The sequence below is a fragment of the Convolutriloba macropyga genome, chromosome 5 (assembly GCF_964194025.1).
Source record: "Convolutriloba macropyga chromosome 5, txConMacr16.3, whole genome shotgun sequence".
NCBI classification, from domain to species: Eukaryota; Metazoa; Xenacoelomorpha; order Acoela; family Convolutidae; genus Convolutriloba; species Convolutriloba macropyga.
The window spans coordinates 48,478,606-48,497,789 of record NC_134472.1 but is presented as its reverse complement, the minus strand read 5'-3'; the positions used below and the strand labels follow the sequence as shown (position 1 = coordinate 48,497,789).

The 19,184-nt window shown below is 36.3% G+C and overlaps 1 protein-coding gene across 1 annotated transcript in view; it reads right to left on the bottom strand.

Moving 5' to 3' along the window:
- The window catches only part of LOC142339436 (UBX domain-containing protein 1-B-like), a 394,986-nt gene that overhangs the window by 198,584 nt on the left and 177,218 nt on the right, over nucleotides 1–19,184 (bottom strand). The gene's annotated exons all lie outside the window — the stretch shown is intronic.

Genomic DNA, 19,184 nt, shown 5'->3' with positions numbered 1-19,184 from the left:
GACAGGATTGATGTTGCTTGAGATTTCTGTGATGTTCAAGAACTAATGAACTTATTCAAATTTTTTAAAATCAGCATTACGTTTTGAAGGCAGAAGCTTCTTCATTTTGCGTAAACCAAGCTCTCAAATCTTTGAAGCTCGATAAGGAAGATATGCTTTTAAGGGCAGAAAAAAAAACAAAACAACATCTGTATGGACGAGTTCATCGCAAAGATTAGCAGCAACTGAAGCAATCAATTTTGGCAACCATTTGCAACTCTTTCTCACAACACGGATTTGAAATTAAGGAGTGAATTAGCAACAAGAATTCATCGTCCAAAGCAACGCCAGAAAAGTTGAAGCTGAACAAATTCATGAGAGTTCTTCACCGCCTGGATTACAATGGACTGTTACTGACAATATTACGTGTGTAGAAGCAACCGAACAAAAGTCGGAAGTCCAACGAGAGGAAGATTCTATTCCTTTTAATTTCTTTAATTGACTCAATCGGATAGCACCGTTCAGTGTTCACATGAGACGAGTGTTGAACAGAACCTTACATCTATTAATGGAAGAATATATGATAACTAATTAGAGCGGACTGGTGAAGATTCAAAGTTTTTGAAATGTACAGAATACCCTCATTTGTTGCTGAAACCTGAATCTGTATACGAAAAATAGCAAGGGGCAAAATCGAAATTCAAGTGTTTGTGGACGCATCAGAATAAACAATTTATGCAATGGCCTAACTACGCTGTAAAATGGGGTAATACACAGTAGATTTGCCATTTGTTATTTGAAAATGCAAAGTGGCCTCAATGAGACATTTTTCAAAACCATGGTTAAAGTTGCAAGCAGTAGTCATGGCAGTCCGGTTCAAAGTACTGATATTGAGGGAACATCTTAGAGTCTGGTGTGTAGAAAATGTCTTCATTATTCTCTGTGGCATAAGGTGATTAAAAGAAAGCATTTATATAGTGAAAAAAATCCAGTATCTTCTAAGGCTAGTGAGTACGGAGTTATGATGCTTACGGAGTTATGCTTGAACAAACGCAAACCGACAACACTTGAAATAAGCTTCGAAGTAAGAGAAAAAAGAGAAGAACTTTTCTTCAAATCATCAACAAAGGGCAGATTGCTGAAGAGATTAAGCCCCCAAAACTGAAAAAAGTTCTGAAAACTGCAATATTCTGTAGTTTCAACTATTCCTTGATGGAGAACAAATCCTTTGTTTCAAAATTGAATTGGAAAAAATCAATTGGACTTAAATTCAGAGCATCCGATTTTGCTACAATGGAAACATCACGCTGTCGATTTGTTTTACTGAAATGACTACCAAAACGATTAGCACAAGGGGACGTAGCACTTATGATCCATATTTTTTAAGAACAAATATGGGGTATAGGTCCCAGGAAACACCTTGCCTTAAAATCAATCACGAAGAATATCGTTAGCGTGCAAAAACTCAGAGAAAAAACAATAACGAACCAAGATTAGCAGAGAAAGCACATGAGAAATCAAATGCTGCATCGATAGTTAAAAGCCTTTAATTGGACTACGATGGCTCTCTCTTATCTTGCAAGAAATTTTTCACAGAGCATTAACAGCAGTCGTTAGTTTTTATGCCGAGAGTATGCATATATAAAATTGGTACCCATGTTGATCACAGATTGTCGATGCAAGGCAATCATGGGCTTTACTGCACGCAGAGGCAGCCAAATACAATAATCAGAAACAATATTTGTTGAAGGTTAACAAGAAATTTAAGAATTGGTTGTGGCTCGGAATTAAAACCCAATTTTGCTCAACAAATAATCACATGAAAATGCAACCCACCAGTTGAAACTGTTTCTCGAAGTGTAGGTGAGCAATGGGTGATAAACTGCAAGAAAGCAATTTGTGAATTGTTTGGTAGGCTTTAATCACTAAGGATGTTCTTTCAAAAACTGAAAGCAATGTTGGACAGATTTCCAAGGCCACACCGTTGAGTTCGTTCAGTTCAGACAGTTTGAATAGGAGATTTTCACTCATAACATCTGTTTGCTTGGCAACTAGAATATTTGATTACATTTTCCGTCATGAGAAGAAATTTGTTCATCAGCGAAAGCTCTTTGGACAATCTCCAGTTTTTCCAAACTCAATATGGGACAAAAGTTCCCAAGAACTTTTGTCGAAATCAATTAATTGGCAAAAATTGAGACCTACGGCAAACAAAACCTTAAAAAAACGACAAGAAAAATATCAGTATGAAAAGGTGATCTTGTTTGTTTTATTGAAATCACAGGCGAACGAGAGTTTTATTTTTTGTATCGAGTTACGGAGACTATCGAAGGGTTGATTGTGTATTTCAAGCAGCAAAAGTTTGATTGGCTGATGTATCCTGAAAGAAAACAAAATTACAGCTAGCTCCTTTGCTCATAAGCGAAAAAACTGTTCTCACGATAGATACAAGATCAACGTTGTTGAGCTTCTTGAAAAAATAAACAATTAAACTCAAGGCCTATATAAAAAAGTAGATTAAAACTCATGACAAGCAAACTCATATTAAAATAATGTCGAAGCTTAATCACGTTTGGCAAAGTACACAATTATCAACTTTTTTTAGTACGTGATTGTCATACAGGAAGTGAAACTCAAACCCGAAATATCTCTCTATTGCCAAATGAGTATCGCGGCGTAACTACAACTTGAAAACTTTATATACAAAATGTATCAGACTCTTTACGTTTGGTTGCAAATCGATTGGTTGCTGATAGAGAACATTCGAAAATAGTCCAATCTGGTTAACAAATTTCTTGCGACAATAAATTGAGATTGATAATGGTCACATACTTAACTACAACCAATCAAGAACTCAGTCATGACATGTAAAGCCTTCTGACTGGCAGCATACAATGAAAATGAAATACCACCAAAAGTTAGTTGAAGTTTGTTGTATAAAATTGACACGCAAAGCCTAATGAAGCACGAGTCTTCAGTATTTTATTACATCTTACAGCGTATTTTGTAATTAAACAGCATTAAATTTACTCTAAAAAACTGAAAAAAACTTGTTTTTGAACATTTTAAGTTTTCTTTTTTAATATTTAAATAGAGTTAAAAAGCAGATAAACTGTTCTTCCTTGTACTAATGGAAAAAAGCATTAATACGGGTGTTTCTCATTACAGCGCCCTCGCGCAGCTATCAGAAAACCTGTAACCCCCAATGATGGTAAATATGATGGTAAATATAGAAAAAAAGGGGGTTGTACTTTCATAAGTGGCTACAATGGGAAATCACCCGTATTATCGATCGGTAAATCTTTGAACCTGTCCATAGTAATTTCTTTTTTTTCGCTTTTGCATTAATGTTGTGTGTGAAATGTAAAGACAAAGCCTATCAAGGTATTTTAAATTCTGTGACGCGCGTCAGCTTTGAAAAAAGTACTCAGTCTTGACATGTAAAGCCTTCTGACTGGCAGCACAAAATGAAATTGAAAAACTACCAGAAATTAGATGAAATTTGTCGTATAAAATTAACACACAGTGCCTAAAGAAGCACGAGTCTTCAGTATTTTATGTCTTACAGCGTCTTAAATAAATTTTGTAATTATACAGCATTAAATTTACTCTAAAAACACGAAAAAAACTTGTTTATCTACACCTTAAATTTTCATTTTGATTATTTAAATAGAGTTAAAATGCAGATAAACTGTTCTTCCTTGTACTAATGGAAAAAAGCATTAATACGGGTCTTTCGCGCAGCTGTCAGAAAATCTGTAACCCCAGTGAAGGTAAATATAGCATAAAAAGGAGCTGTATTTTCATAAGTCGCTACAATGGGAAATTCCCCGTAGAATCGACCGGTAAATCTTCAAACTTGTCCAAAGAAAAATCCTTTTTTTCGCTTTTGCATTAAGATTGTGTGTGAAATGTAAAAAGAAAGCCTATCAAAACATTTCCAATTCTGTGACGCGCATCAGCGTTGAAAAAATACAGGGATTTGGCAGCAAAAAGTTGCGAGAAACAGGAGCATTCATATTCAGACGCGAAAACATACATCAGGACAAAAACTTTTTGCGCTCTTACGTTGCTCTATAGTCTGCCTCCGTAGTGTGGAGTCAGTTTACGAGTGTGCCAATTATGGAGTCATAGCAGAAATTGGATCTTTTCCGTTTGTGCCCCCCCAGCTTAGTGGGTGCATATTATTTGCAACCCCCAGACGCACGTGCAATATTTTTACACAATGATTTACTTTGTAATGAAACGTGCTCTGTCACTGGGGGGGAGCATAACGTACTGGGGGGGCACAAACGGAAAAGATCCCAGAAATTTGATAGTAAAGTAGATGTAAAACCGGGGTTTGAAGCGGGGTCCTCGGACTGTTAGTGCCTTTGTTTTGTTTTAGTGCCTTTGATTTAGATCTTGAGAAGCGTCAATGATTTTTACTTGTGGAGTGCAGCATCCACATAGACACAAGAATCTGCAAATACAATCATCCACCAAATCGCATTTTTAAAGTAGTGCCAAATCATTGTTAGCGATAGCTTAGGCTGTTCAGCTGCCATATCAATAACTTGCGACATATAATTGTAGAGTATCGTAGTTCGTCTGAACAACAAGCCATCCAATTTTTTTAGTCGGGATCTGTGAATTTTAAATTCCCTCCTCCTACCTCGTCGTGCATTCAAGAGCACTTATTCATAAAGCTTCGCTGTTTTAATATGGCATTTGTTGCTGAGGAGTGCTTCCAACAGAAGTAGATCATGCGATTCAGTGTCAAAAAAGAAAGCAATAGATCAAATTTCCTCATTTGGTATTTGTGTTTGAGGTTTGCCCTCACAGTCCAGTTTGAAGCCCATCGTTTTAATTTTTTTATGGATCTTAGATTAGCTTTTGACAGGTATTTGAGATGCGCATATAATGATGGGGACAGCGTAGCCTCGACATGCATTGAGTTTGTTCAGCTAAGAGCAGTTGTTTGACAGATTACGCTTCAATTGAGAGAGTATGCTGAAATAGCTTTAATTCTACTTCTATGTTTTTTTCATTCCATGATAAAAAGGCAGATACAATTATTAATAGCCGCACAGCGATAGCTGGGGCTATTATTGGCCTTCTCTTGGTTTTTTACAATTCAAAGAATTTGAATTGTATTGGGGCGCTGTCTTTTTTACGACTCGAAGAGGAGTATTGGAGAAGTCCTTTTTTTTTAATCAATTTTATTGGAGTGATTTTTAAAGCGGGAAATGAAACGCGTGAAAAAATTTGGAGTGGTTTTTGTGCTGAACAAAATTGAAGAGTGGAGCGAAAAGAGAGTGGTTTTTGTTCATACCGCTGTTTTTGAGAGAGCGATAAATTGATGTGTGAAAAATTTTTCTCTAAGCGAGCGAAATTTTTTTGTTCACATGCGGCTTTTTAAAACCGTTTTTTGTTATTTTTTGGTTTATAGGTCTGATTATGATATTGTGTGATGCTTAGGGTTGTTTTAATAGTGATTCGCAAGTTTTTGGTCATTAATAAAATTTTTATGCCATTTTGCTGGTTTTTCAGCTATTTTGCTGAATTTTAGGCGAATTTAAGCAATTTTTTGCGTTTTGTTTTGTTATAATGCTTTGTAATGGCTTTGAATAGACGCATGTTAGTAACTGAGTTTTTAGATACCAAGTGATTACATTCTCTTAGGTTGGAAACGATTTTTTTGTTTAGAAAAATGACAATAAACTGAAAAATTTTGAATTATTTTTCTTAATTTTTTGCTGTTTTTCGTTTTTTTTTCTAAACTTAGAAAAAATTTTCAGCCTATTCGACTTTCCTATTGTTTTCGAAGTCTTCCAGTACTAATTCACTCCAATTAACGTTTTTTGGGTCTATGTGCTCCCGTGAAATTGAAAAAAAGCTCAATTTTTTCTATGATTTTTTTTCAATTTTTTTAAATGCCCTTTGTTCTTCAATTTTTTATAGCATTTGGGGATGCCTATAGTCCAAATTAGTTGTCCTTGATGCATGTTGATGATTTTGATTTCAGTTTTGAATCATTTTGTTAAAGATAATTGAGTAACTTTTGAGAAGTTCCGCAAATTTTCGTGTTTTTTTTGGAATTTTTGCTGAGTTCTTCTGATTGTCTGCTTTTTGCTAGTTTTTAATGGTCTAGTTTTTGATAGGAGCTTTTCTAGAGGTTTTGTTGAAATATATTTAGTGCACTTTTCAATGACAAATATCACTAACTTTTCTTAAACACTAACTTTTTTTCTGTTTTTTTCGTTCTTCGTTTTTACTCATATAAATAAACAATGATTTGGATTGGTGGACACTTGACCAGATGTAGTATTAAAAGTTTTTTTGAAATAATGATTTGATTTCAGCATAAAGGTATTTGATTCATTATTTGTGGCCAATTTTTTTTTATTTTTTTACAGAAAACATTTTTGGTTTTGTTTTTCATTTCCTTTCTTTTACCTACGTTTATTCTAATTGAAATTTGTGTTTGGTTTTTGTCTCAAATAGCAGTGTTTCAACAAAATTATACTTAACTTATTTCACGGGTTTTTGCCAAAAGTTGTTTTTAAACTTGCAACTCAATGTAATATTTTTATCACGTGCTTTATCGTCTTTTCTGGTCAGTTATTTTTTCATTGTTCTTTTTCTTTTTTTTTGTTTTAAAGTGACAAGTGTTATTCAGTAGGATAAGCATTATGTTAGTTATTGTGGTCAATCAGTAGAGTAAGTTTTATGTTTGTTAGGGGCGTTCGTTTTTTCCTTCGAGTCGTTTCCGGAATTCTTCCGGCTATGTTTTTTTTTTAAGATCTGTTCACACATTTTCATGATTTTTGAAGTCAAATTGGAGTAGTAATTTTGGTCACGCCGAAACAGGAAATGGAGCGAAAAGCGAGTGGTTTTGCGGCGTGAAATTTTTTCGCTCTAAATTTAAAGTAGAGTGAGAAAACGGAGTTTGAACAAAAATTAGCTTTCTCGCTAGTGGTTTTTTGTTCACATGCGGCAATTTCACTTTGATTTTTACTGTTTTTTCGATTTTTTGGATTAGATTTTTTTCTAAATGGTTTTCCCAACCCGTTCATAGTCCGTTCTAGGTCTAGTTTTCTGTTTAGTCAATGAAAATTCTTTGAATTGTACGTCAGGACTTGTCCTGCTATGTTTTTTTATTTCGTCGTCATGATTTTTGTTACGACCATATGACGTCACAGCCACTTTTTGTTCATTCGTTCATGCAATTTCAACTGAATTGCATGTGTGACGTCATTTTTCGCTCTTAGTGGAGCGAGTTTTTTTGTTCATGCGCGTGATTAAATTTTTGGTCACACTTGACTTACTACCTCACTCTCTAAAATGACTTCCTCACTTTGAAATTGACTTTTATTTACTTTAATTCAAAGAGATAAGGTCAAATGGGTGTGTGTCACTCTAAATGAAGGTTATTCGAGAGCAGCTAATAGAGGCAGCAATAACTTATACAGATTTTTAATCAAAATATAACAGATCAGCCTTCAATGAAAAGACGAATTTTTTTGGTCTGTCTTTTTTGCTGTTTTTTTTAGACTGCCGATCTACGAATCTATTGCGGCTATTTTCTGGCAATCTGCCAGCTATGTTTTTAAGTCTTTTTGTTCAGATTCAATTGACAGGTGCTGCTTGTTTACAACTGTTTCAAAGTTCTATTTGAAATTTAGTAAAAAGTGCTTTTTGACATATAAAAGCATCTCGTTTATGAGACATCAGTTTTGAATAGTACATAGCGCATATTCAGCATCATATTCATTTCCTTCAAATATCTGGACCTGAGAATGTTGTCAAGGTAAACCAGCAATTATTTTATTGCATAGCGTGTTTATTGGATTCCATACTTGCTAATTTTAGTATCAAAGAACATACATATCTCATCAAAGCAAAATTTCTCAAGTCTTTTCCAAGCTTTACACAGCAGGTTTATTGGGCGATAACAACTGAGTTCTGATCTGTCCCTATCTTTCAAGACTGATGTGACATCATTCAATTTTCATGCATTAGTGACTTGCCCCTTGCTAATAGCTCTTTAGAAGAAAAGAAACAGAGACTTTGCCACGAATTGTCAAAATTCTTCAAGATGATGTTTCCCATATTTTCAGGTTCTTTTGCTTTGTTAATGTCCCGCGCGCTCAAAATATTTCTCATTTTTATTATAGAAACCATCATAATATCCTTGAATATTTTGACGGCCAATGTTTTTTTTTGTAATTGGTTTCTCTAGGTTGAAAAAAAAACTTTAAAAAAACTTATTGAAAATATTGCTTTTTCTTGTTCATTTTGTGTTACTTCGTCAAAATAAAATGCATTGTCTGCGGGAATTGAGGAGTTTGTCGAAATTTCCTTAGATGATTTGGACTTCCAGTGAATTTTCTACTGCTAAAGATATTTCATTCACATATTAAAAGGCCAGCTTCTGTTACATTTTTAGTTTTAGTTCCCATGTTCTACAGCTTCTGCTTTGTTAATTTTGTGAACAAATTTGACTCTCAAGGGTTACACTTCTCTAGATAAGGTTTTATGTTGGCAGAATCCATGACAAAAACTTTGCTCTGTGTTTTGTAAAATTTGGTTAAACTTTTTCTCAATGTTCTCCAAAATTTACTGATGCCAATGATCCAAAGGAGATCAATTGAAGGAAAACCCTTCTCTTTAAGGGGCATTCGATAAATTCGGTTCAGCAAGTCAACTCCCATGTATAATTTTAAATCCTGGCAGTTGTCAAAAGTTAAATTTTAAGAAGCGAAAGATAGGGAAAGGGACAGGCATCAGAGTTATAATTTGAACAGATGTGATAAGCGGCAATAAAAAAGTTGAGTAATGATTTTGAATCGAAGTTAGAAGAAAAATAAAGAAGCGTTTAGGAGAACAACCTCCCTTCCTCGACAGTGGTTCCTATTGATGTTTCTGCGGCAGGGCAACGGAGAATGGACCTTGCGTCGCGGAGGCAGAGTATGGAGCTACGCGAAAGCGCGAAATTTTTTTGTCCTAATGTGATCGCCTCCAAATACGAATCTTCATTCTGATCTCTTATCCAGGAAGCCAATCTCTGTAGCGCTTTTGATGCCGACACACCGGTTCCTCTTGTAAATCAGAATGTAAAGGGACAGAATGTGTCTTTCTCGACATTGATTATCTTTTGTTCATATTTCAGTGATATAAATGGAAGTGATATCTTTTTAACGGAAGAGCGTTTAGTCAAAATGATGCTACTTTATTATAGCCAAATCTAGAAAAAAGAAAACTTTTTCACTGACGAGGTCCTTCACAGCCAACGTTTTTGCACGAAACTGCACCTGGTTTTCTTTTTCAATTTTATACTAGCTTTAGAGAATTTTTTACCTGATGAAACGTTGCATCTACGCTTTCTCTCTTGAAATTTTGCATAATTTTATGTAAGGTCTCGCACATCCGAAAAGATCTTTCATATTTGCTTGCCCGAACTTCGGATAGAGGAAAGCTTATTCCACCTTCTTTAAACCGGAAGATAGAAAAGCTTCCAATATGTGTCCTCGTAAGAGGTAAAATTCAACATTGAAGGGACAAGGATGGGATTGAAGGGGCTTTTGTCAATTACTTTTTTGGCTTCCCCAGCAGACTGTTTGAGTTCCGATTAGTTCTGGCAATTAAAGTCAATTGATGTAGCAGTTTATTTTTAAAAATTCAAACAGAATATGAGAGCAGACCTTTCTATATTTGGCGACTTCCTTTTAGGGAGCAAGTTAACTGTTTTTTGTTTCATAAAATTGTTGCACTTTTTTATCAGAGTCATTAATTGAACTGATAACAGGATGACTTTCAATAACATCAGCATGTAATCCTGTAAAAATTTTGAGGGTCTTTCGAACTGACTCCGGCTAGTAATGAGATGACATTTTATTGCTCTATAACAAAATGCACCGCCATGTTTCTCGAGATTATCTAGCACGATCCGTAATGATTCAAAGCTACCGGCCATATTACCGTCATCTATTAAAATTTATTAGTCAAATTTTTATTTGCTAGCTTGTCAATGAAAGGAAGTATAGCCGCTCCGTACACGAACATGGCTATCGGATCACATTGTGTTGTTTTTTTCTGAGATTGATTGCTCCTTTATTAAATGAAAAATTCTGATACAGTCTTCAGAAAGAGTCTGACTGCCGTATAAATTGAGGCAAAAAATTTTCTGATGTTCTTAGAGCCAGATCACTATTTATGCTGTTAAAAGAGTTCCTGGCATCAATCAGAAGGATAGCTTCAGTACAATCGTCAAAAATGCGTGGGCGGAGTGGGTGAAAATCGGGTTAAGTGTCCAGGACACATCTGTATGTTTTCTCCAGCGAATTGGAGATCTCGTCTAACGCACTTCATTATTCCGCTACCTAGAGACCCTAAAACTCTCACCAATGACAATAAAGTTAACAACAGGCATTTATTCAGTTCAATCAAACGACAAGCGTCATAAGATTTTAGGAAAGATAGCTCCTCGGTGGCACGTCTGATTACACACTTTGACACTGTTTTGCAGAGATTGATTGAAGAAGATTTGTTTTATGTCAAAAGTTATCTGTTTTCCCCTACATTGAGACCAGATGCGCCATCGCTGCTGTTTGTTTTCTTTGTTTTATATTAGAGCGGTTAGTTTTGTTTTTCAATAATAGAAGGATAGAAAGGCAAATCACAAATTTTCAGGTTGGATTTGACGTATTTATGATCAATTTTCTGACTTCATGGGTTTTTTTCTCGTAGAAGATGGAGTACACTGCAATTTTTTCATTTGATAATCAATTGATCGGATATTGATAGAACCGCGTCCCTTGCATAATCTGATTGATATCTTTGAGCACTCGATTTATTCCCAGATTTCTTTTGTTTGTCAATTGATAGCGGTTGTCTTAAATCAACCTATAATTTATTGACATCTTAATCTAACCAATTAATAGCCATCTACTCAAATCGGACCTTGATCTAATCAAAACTACTCAGATATCACTCAAAAATTAGCTCTGCTATCCCAAGAGTTCTATCCTCTGCATTCAAGGCGCAAGGACATTTAGTCGCAAAAAATTGTTGATGCTCACATTGGACTGGTGGTTGGAGAAGGGAGGCTTATGATATGACTCATGTGCTTTCGCTATTAGTTGTTTGTCTTCTAGTTTTGTCTGTTTTATATTGTTCTCAGCTGATGTTTGTGTCTGAATTTATCATTTCCTGATAGATTTTAAAAATACGAAGTGCTTTAGGAAGACGTAGTGCAGGGAGGGCCCCGGACCAGTCAATATTCACCCAGTGATGGGGAGGGGCTTTTCATAATTTAGATTTTCTTTGTTGTAAAGAACCTCCAGTTTAAAACACAACTTTTTTTATTCCTACAGAAGCTAGCTTTTTTGTTTAGGTTGCTCTGACGTTTGACTTTTTGTCAGAATCTATATATGTACATAGGAGATATACTATAAATAGGAGATAATTCGCCGCCAACAACAAGCTGACCGACTACTCAAAACGGCAGGGGCTCTGTCATAATTAAGGTTTCTTACCAAATGCTTCCCCTATTCAACACTGAAGCGAAAAAAGAAAAAATTCCCGCAAAATAGGGCTAGCAAGGGTTTGAGTTGCATCGGTTTTATCGTTGAAGGTCAACAAAATGAGAATCATAAGATCATTGAAAACTGAAATAGAATCTGTATTTGTAGGCTGATAAAATGCATAGTTAAAAAAATATTTCAATGAAACGAAATAAAACTTTAAAAGCAATATTACAAACGTAACGTAGGGCATTGTCAAAAAAACGTCTTGCGACAAAATTCGGGTAAGAGCTAAGAAAGTGTTTTCGCAGTAGTATAACTTGAAAACTGTGCCACGCTTGTTCAACAAGAACTTGAATACTTTGATTAAAAAGGTTACAAATTGAGGAATATTTTTTTCAAATGTCCAACTTGATGATCTGCGTAGAAAATATGACTGACAGGCGAACTAGTTTCGGGAAAAAATGTACTTAAACTACAAAGTCTGAAAACGTTGTCATTGTCCTCAAAAAGAGACCGCCTAAAGTGTCACGAAGAACTGCTGGGCTCAAAAAACACGGTTTTAAATTTCAAATATCTGAAAAAATTAAACAAGTCTGAAAGTTTACCCAATTTCATGATATATGACACTAATTAGTCAACAAAGATTGAAGAGCAATTGAATATGCTAGTCTAGTTCTTTAATTCCGTTTTTTCGCCTAAAATTGTGACTGACAGCAATACTGAGCAACCAACTCCATAGTTTCATCCCTGGACATACCAAAGTCGCTGTGACCGAATGAACTGCCTCCCTCATTCTTCCTAAAAAAACAGTTCGAAGCATGAGCAAAATCTTGAACAAAGTTTTCAAGAATGTGAAACGTTTGCGCAAGATCCCAGATGGTTGAATTTTCTCCAATTAACAAGAAGTGTTGCGGATGATGTGTGAAGAAAAAGAAACCTGTCTCATTTTGGATAAAGAGAGCAAAATTTTCAAAACATGCTCAAACGTTACATTTAACAACCACTTCTCCTGCCTCCTGACAATGCACCAATACGGTTTTGCAGGGAATCGTTCGACCACGATCAATATGCTATCCTTTTGAAAAAAGACATATAAAGCCCTTGATGAAGATCTCAACCCTGAGATTGTGTGCTTCTAAACAGACTTATCTAAGTTAAAGTCATTCGCCAAAGTACCTCATTGTGAGCTCTTAGAGAAAATTGTAGTCAAGGAAGTAGGAGGTTGTGTACTGGAGATCTTGTTCTACTACATAAACGGAAGGAAGCAATTTGCATGCGTTGACAACACTAGATCACAAACACTAACTATGACAAGTGGTGTACCTAGGATCTCTCTTGGGCCCGTTTTCCTAAATATTTATTAGTGACTCGCCGGATTCCTCATGTTTCCAGATTAATTCAATTTTGTTGGTGATCCAAAATAATGGTAGACACACGAAGACCTGAATACAATCCAAACCTGATTGGGAATGAATGAGATGGATCCTGCTTGATGACCAAATTATTTTCTGCGTAGAAAATCTGACGGACAGGAGAACTATTTCCGGGAAAAAATTGTACTTAAACTACAAAGTCTGATAACGTTGTCATTGTCCTCAAAAGAGACCGCCTAAAGTGTCACGAAGAACTGCTGGGCTCAAAAAACACGGTTTTAAATTTCAAACAACTGAAAGAATTAAACAAGTCTGAAAGTTTACCCAATTTCATGATATATGACACTAATTAGTCAACAAAGATTCAAGAGCAATTGAATATGCGAGTCTAGTTATTTAATTCCGTTCTTTCGCCTAAAATTGTGACTGACAGCAATACTGAGCCACCAACTCCATAGTTTCATCCCTGGACATACCAAAGTCGCTGTGGCCGAATGAACTGCCTCCCTCATTCTTCCTAAAAAAACAGTTCAAAGCATGAGCAAAATCATGAACAAAGTTTTCAAGAATGTGAAACATTTGCGCAAGATCCCAGATGGTTGCATTTTCTCCAATTAACAAGAAGTGTTGCGGATGATGTGTGAAGAAAAAGAGACCTGTCTCATTTTGGATATAGAGAGCAAAAATTTCAAAATATGCTCAAACGTTATATTTAACAACCACTTCTCCTGCCTCCTGACAATGCACCAATACGGTTTTGCAGGGAATTGTTCGACCACGATCAATATGCTATCCTTTTGAAAAAAGACATATGAAGCCCTTGATGAAGATCTCAACCCTGAGATTGTGTGCTTCTAAACAGACTTATCTAAGTTAAAGTCATTCGCCAAAGTACCTCATTATGAGCTCTTAGAGAAAATTGTAGTCATGGAAGTAGGAGGTTGTGTACTGGAGATCTTGTTCTTCTGCATAAACGGAAAGAAACAATTTGCATGCGTCGACAACACTAGATCACAAACACTAACTATGACAAGTGGTGTACCTAGGATCTCTCTTGGCCCCGCTTTCCTAAATATTTATTAGTGACTCGCCGAATTCCTCATGTTTCCAGATTAATTCAATTTTGTTGGTGATCCAAATTAATGGTAGACACACGAAGACCTGAATGCAATCCAAAACTGATTGGGAATGAATGAGATGGATCCTGCTTGATGATCAAATTATTTTCTGCGTAGAAAATCTGACGGACAGGAGAACTATTTCCGGGAAAGAATTGTACTTAAACTACAAAGTCTGATAACGTTGTCATTGTCCTCAAAAAGAGACCGCCTAAAGTGTCACGAAGAACTGCTGGGCTCAAAAAACACGGTTTTAAATTTCAAACAACTGAAAAAATTAAACAAGTCTGAAAGTTTACCCAATTTCATGATATATGACACTAATTAGTCAACAAAGATTCAAGAGCAATTGAATATGCGAGTCTAGTTCTTTAATTCCGTTTTTTCGGCTAAAATTGTGACTGACAGCAATACTGAGCAACCAACTCCATAGTTTCATCCCTGGACATACCAAAGTCGCTGTGACCGAATGAACTGCCTCCCTCATCCTTCCTAAAAAAAACAGTTCAAAGCATGCGCAAAATCATGAACAAAGTTTTCAAGAATGTGAAACGTTTGCGCAAGATCCCAGATGGTTGCATTTTCTCCAATTAACAAGAAGTGTTGCGGATGATGTGTGAAGAAAAAGAGACCTGTCTCATTTTGGATATAGAGAGCAAAATTTTCAAAATATGCTCAAATGTTACATTTAACAACCACTTCTCCTGCCTCCTGACAATGCACCAATACGGTTTTGCAGGGAATCGATGGACCACGATCAATATGCTATCCTTTTGAAAAAAGACATATGAAGCCCTTGATGAAGATCTCAACCCTGAGATTGTGTGCTTCTAAACAGACTTATCTAAGTTAAAGTCATTCGCCAAAGTACCTCATTATGAGCTCTTAGAGAAAATTGTAGTCATGGAAGTAGGAGGTTGTGTACTGGAGATCTTGTTCTTCTGCATAAACGGAAAGAAACAATTTGCATGCGTCGACAACACTAGATCACAAACACTAACTATGACAAGTGGTGTACCTAGGATCTCTCTTGGGCCCGCTTTCCTAAATATTTATTAGTGACTCGCCGAATTCCTCATGTTTCCAGATTAATTCAATTTTGTTGGTGATCCAAATTAATGGTAGACGCACGAAGACCTGAATACAATCCAAAACTGATTGGGAATGAATGAGATGGATCCTGCTTGATGATCAAATTATTTTCTGCGTAGAAAATCTGACGGACAGGAAAACTATTTCCGGGAAAAAATTGTACTTAAACTACAAAGTCTGATAACGTTGTCATTGTCCTCAAAAAGAGACCGCCTAAAGTGTCACGAAGAACTGCTGGGCTCAAAAAACACGGTTTTAAATTTCAAACAACTGAAAAAATTAAACAAGTCTGAAAGTTTACCCAATTTCATGATATATGACACTAATTAGTCAACAAAGATTGAAGAGCAATTGAATATGCGAGTCTAGTTCCTTAATTCCTTTTTTCGCCTAAAATTGTGACTGCCAGCAATACTGAGCAACCAACTCCATAGTTTCATCCCTGGACATACCAAAGTCGCTGTGACCGAATGAACTGCCTCCCTCATTCTTCCTAAAAAAAAAACAGTTCAAAGCATGAGCAAAACCATGAACAAAGTTTTCAAGAATGTAAAACGTTTGCGCAAGATCCCAGATGGTTGCATTTTCTCCAATTAACAAGAAGTGTTGCGGATGATGTGTGAAGAAAAAGAGACCTGTCTCATTTTGGATATAGAGAGCAAAATTTTCAGAATATGCTCAAACGTTACATTTAACAACCACTTCTCCTGCCTCCTGACAATGCACCAATGCGGTTTTGCAGGGAATCGATGGACCACGATCAATATGCTATCCTTTTGAAAAAAGACATATGAAGCCCTTGATGAAGATCTCAACCCTGAGATTGTGTGCTTCTAAACAGACTTATCTAAGTTAAAGTCATTCGCCAAAGTACCTCATTATGAGCTCTTAGAGAAAATTGTAGTCATGGAACTAGGAGGTTGTGTACTGGAGATCTTGTTCTTCTCCATAAACGGAAAGAAACAATTTGCATGCGTCGACAACACTAGATCACAAACACTAACTATGACAAGTGGTGTACCTAGGATCTCTCTTGGGCCCGCTTTCCTAAATATTTATTAGTGACCCGCCGAATTTCTCATGTTTCCAGATTAATTCAATTTTGTTGGTGATCCAAATTAGTGGCAGACACACGAAGACCTGAATACAATCCAAAACTGATTGGGAATGAATGAGATGGATCCTGCTTGATGATCAAATTATTTTCTGCGTAGAAAATCTGACTGTCAGAAGAACTATTTCCGGGAAAAAATTGTACTTAAACTACAACGTCTGATAACGTTGTAATTGTCCTCAGAAAGAGACCCCTAAAGTGTCACGAAGAACTGCTGGGCTCACGAAACGCGGATTTAAATGTCAAACATCCAAAAATCTTAAACAAGTCTTAAAGTTTACCCAATTTCATGATATATGACAGCAATTAGTCAACAAAGATTGAAGAGCAAGTTAATATGCTAATCTAGTTCTTTAATTTCGTTTTTTCGCCTAAAAGTGTGACTCACATCAAAACTGAGCGACCAACTCCATAGTTTCATCCCTGGACATACCAAAGTCGCTGTGACCGAATGAACTGCCTCCCTCATTCTTCCTAAAAAAACAGTTCAAAGCATGAGCAAAATCTTGAACAAAGTTTTCAAGAATATGGAACGTTTGCGCAAGATCCCAGATGGTAGCAGTTTCACCAATTATCAAGAAGTGTTGCAGAAGTTGTGTAAAGAAAAACAGACCTGTCTTGTCTCACTTTGGATATAGAGAGCAAAACTTTCCAAATATGCTCCAACGTTGCATTTAACAGCCACTTCTCCTGCCTCCTGACAATGCACCAACACGGTTTTGGAATGAATCGATCGACGACAATCAATATGCTATCCTTTTGAAAAAAGACATATGAAACCCTTGATGAAGACCTCAACTCTGAGATTGTGTCCTTCTACACAGACTTCTCCAAGTTAAAGTCATTCTCCAAAGTACCTCATTATAAGCTCTTAGAGAAATTTTTAGACATAGAAGTAGGAGGGTGTGTACTGGAGATCTTGTTCTGCTACGTAAACGGAAGGAAACAATTTGCATGCGTCGACAACACTAGATCACAAACACTAACTATGACAAGTGGTGTACCTAGGATCTCTCTTGGGCCCGCTTTTCTTAAAATTTAGTAATGACACGCCGAATTCCTCATGTTCCCAGATTAATTCAATTTTGCTGGTAATCCAAATTAATGGTAGGCACACGAAGACTTGAATACAATCCAAAACTGATTGGGAATGAAGGAAATGGATCTTGCCGTGCAAAATTCACGAAGGCCACCTTCAGGGAAAAGATAAATGTGTCTAGTTCCCTGCTCGGAAGCCTCACGTCGAAGAAAGTTTAATGAAAGCGAACAAAGTGCTCAATTTACTTAGCATGACTGCTTTAATGGGTGTAAAAACTATGATCAAGTTTGGACTCCACAATTCTTTGGTTGTTCCAGTTAAGTTGTATGGTTTCATTTGCATAACGGCATCAAGAACTGAAATAAAACAGCTTGAGAGTTCCCATAAGGAATCTTTCAAGTGGATCACTGGACTCAGAGATGTCAGTTATGAAGACCAACTTGGACGGCTAAATATCCTGCATCAAAATCATCTGTTGTTTCTGTCAAAGATGATGAACGAAGATTCGAACTGCATCAAACTGCCGCAAGCTGTGCAAGAAAAAGGATGGAAAAATGACATCTTTATACTCGACAACAAACGTACCGAGAATGCTCGAAGATAGTTTGTCTTCCAAATTGTCGACTTGTGAATAGAGTGGAAGAATACGTTGAATTTGAGAAGGAAGCCGGGCTGAAACATAGAATAATAGTGAAATTGTGGCCTTTTTTTCAAAGTTTACTCTGCAAAAAAAGGTCTGCAGATGGCAATTGTTCTGTGATTGCCATCTCTGTAGAATTAAGTGGACATTATTTTGATGACTGAGTCTAATAACCCTGCGACGGAAGTCGCGAAACCACAACAAAAACAAATGTATTTCCCCGAAAAGTCTTCATTATCAATTACAACTTACAGATTATCATTTTATTTTTGAAATGTATTTTAAAGCAATTCTTTGCGTTTAGTTATAACGGAAGCATTGTTGAGGAAAAATCATACGCATTACTACGTTTCTATAGCGGATTTTTGGAAACTAAAAGCTTGTTCTGTTTTCCCCCAACTTTGCTCTCCCACAAGACTTTCGCTCTCTGTTGCACAGATTCGTACCTCATTGTTTCCTCAGAAATGTCTTGGTGTCCTCTTGATGGTGGAGCAGAACGTCCAGGCGCCAGATCTCCGTTGTTGCCTGCTGGCGCAGCGCACGGTAGCTCTCCAACTGCGTTTTTGGCTTTGCCCCATAGAACCTGGCCACCCATGGAACGCGATTTCCTTTGCTGAATTACGCTTGGAAGATGTCAGTTGTACACGTGCGTCAGGAGTCTATTATCGCTCTAGGTGTACTCTGGGTTTAGATTAGTTACTCTCAATTTTTCACAGCACAGGATTAGTAAGCAATCGATTTGTGGCTCAAAATGCTTATGTTTTACGTTCATGCCACTCGCTCGTGTCCTTTCTCTTACCCAACAGCTTATTGATCAAAAAGTTCTGCGCGGTTTGGAGCCAATTTCTAGTGTTCCGTTTGAAATACAGGACCTGTTGTTAAGTTGGGCAGATAGTTTATCTTGGTCTGATTAACAACGCTCTGCACCATTAACCGTAGAATTTAAAAAAATCAAACATTTTCGAGCTAAGCGGTCATTGTGATTTTGTGTTTAAATAGATGTACAATAAAATAAAAAGATCTAAAATCTATTTAGACACAATACATGTAATTGTACAATTTGATTCAATATAAAATCGAAAATTTTTCTGATTATTACATATTGCATCTCGTTTCGAAAACTTGTTATTGACAAATTAAACTGATCACATAAAAAATCTAGAGGTCACTGATTTTCACTCTATTGATGAGATATTTCCCTCTCCTTATCTAGAGCTTTGCGTTTCCCTATAATATTTTTTGGAGCATTGTGTTGTCAAACTTTGTTTTTGTCATGTGCAAAAATACATGAAAAGCCGAATTTTGAAAATTTGAACTAA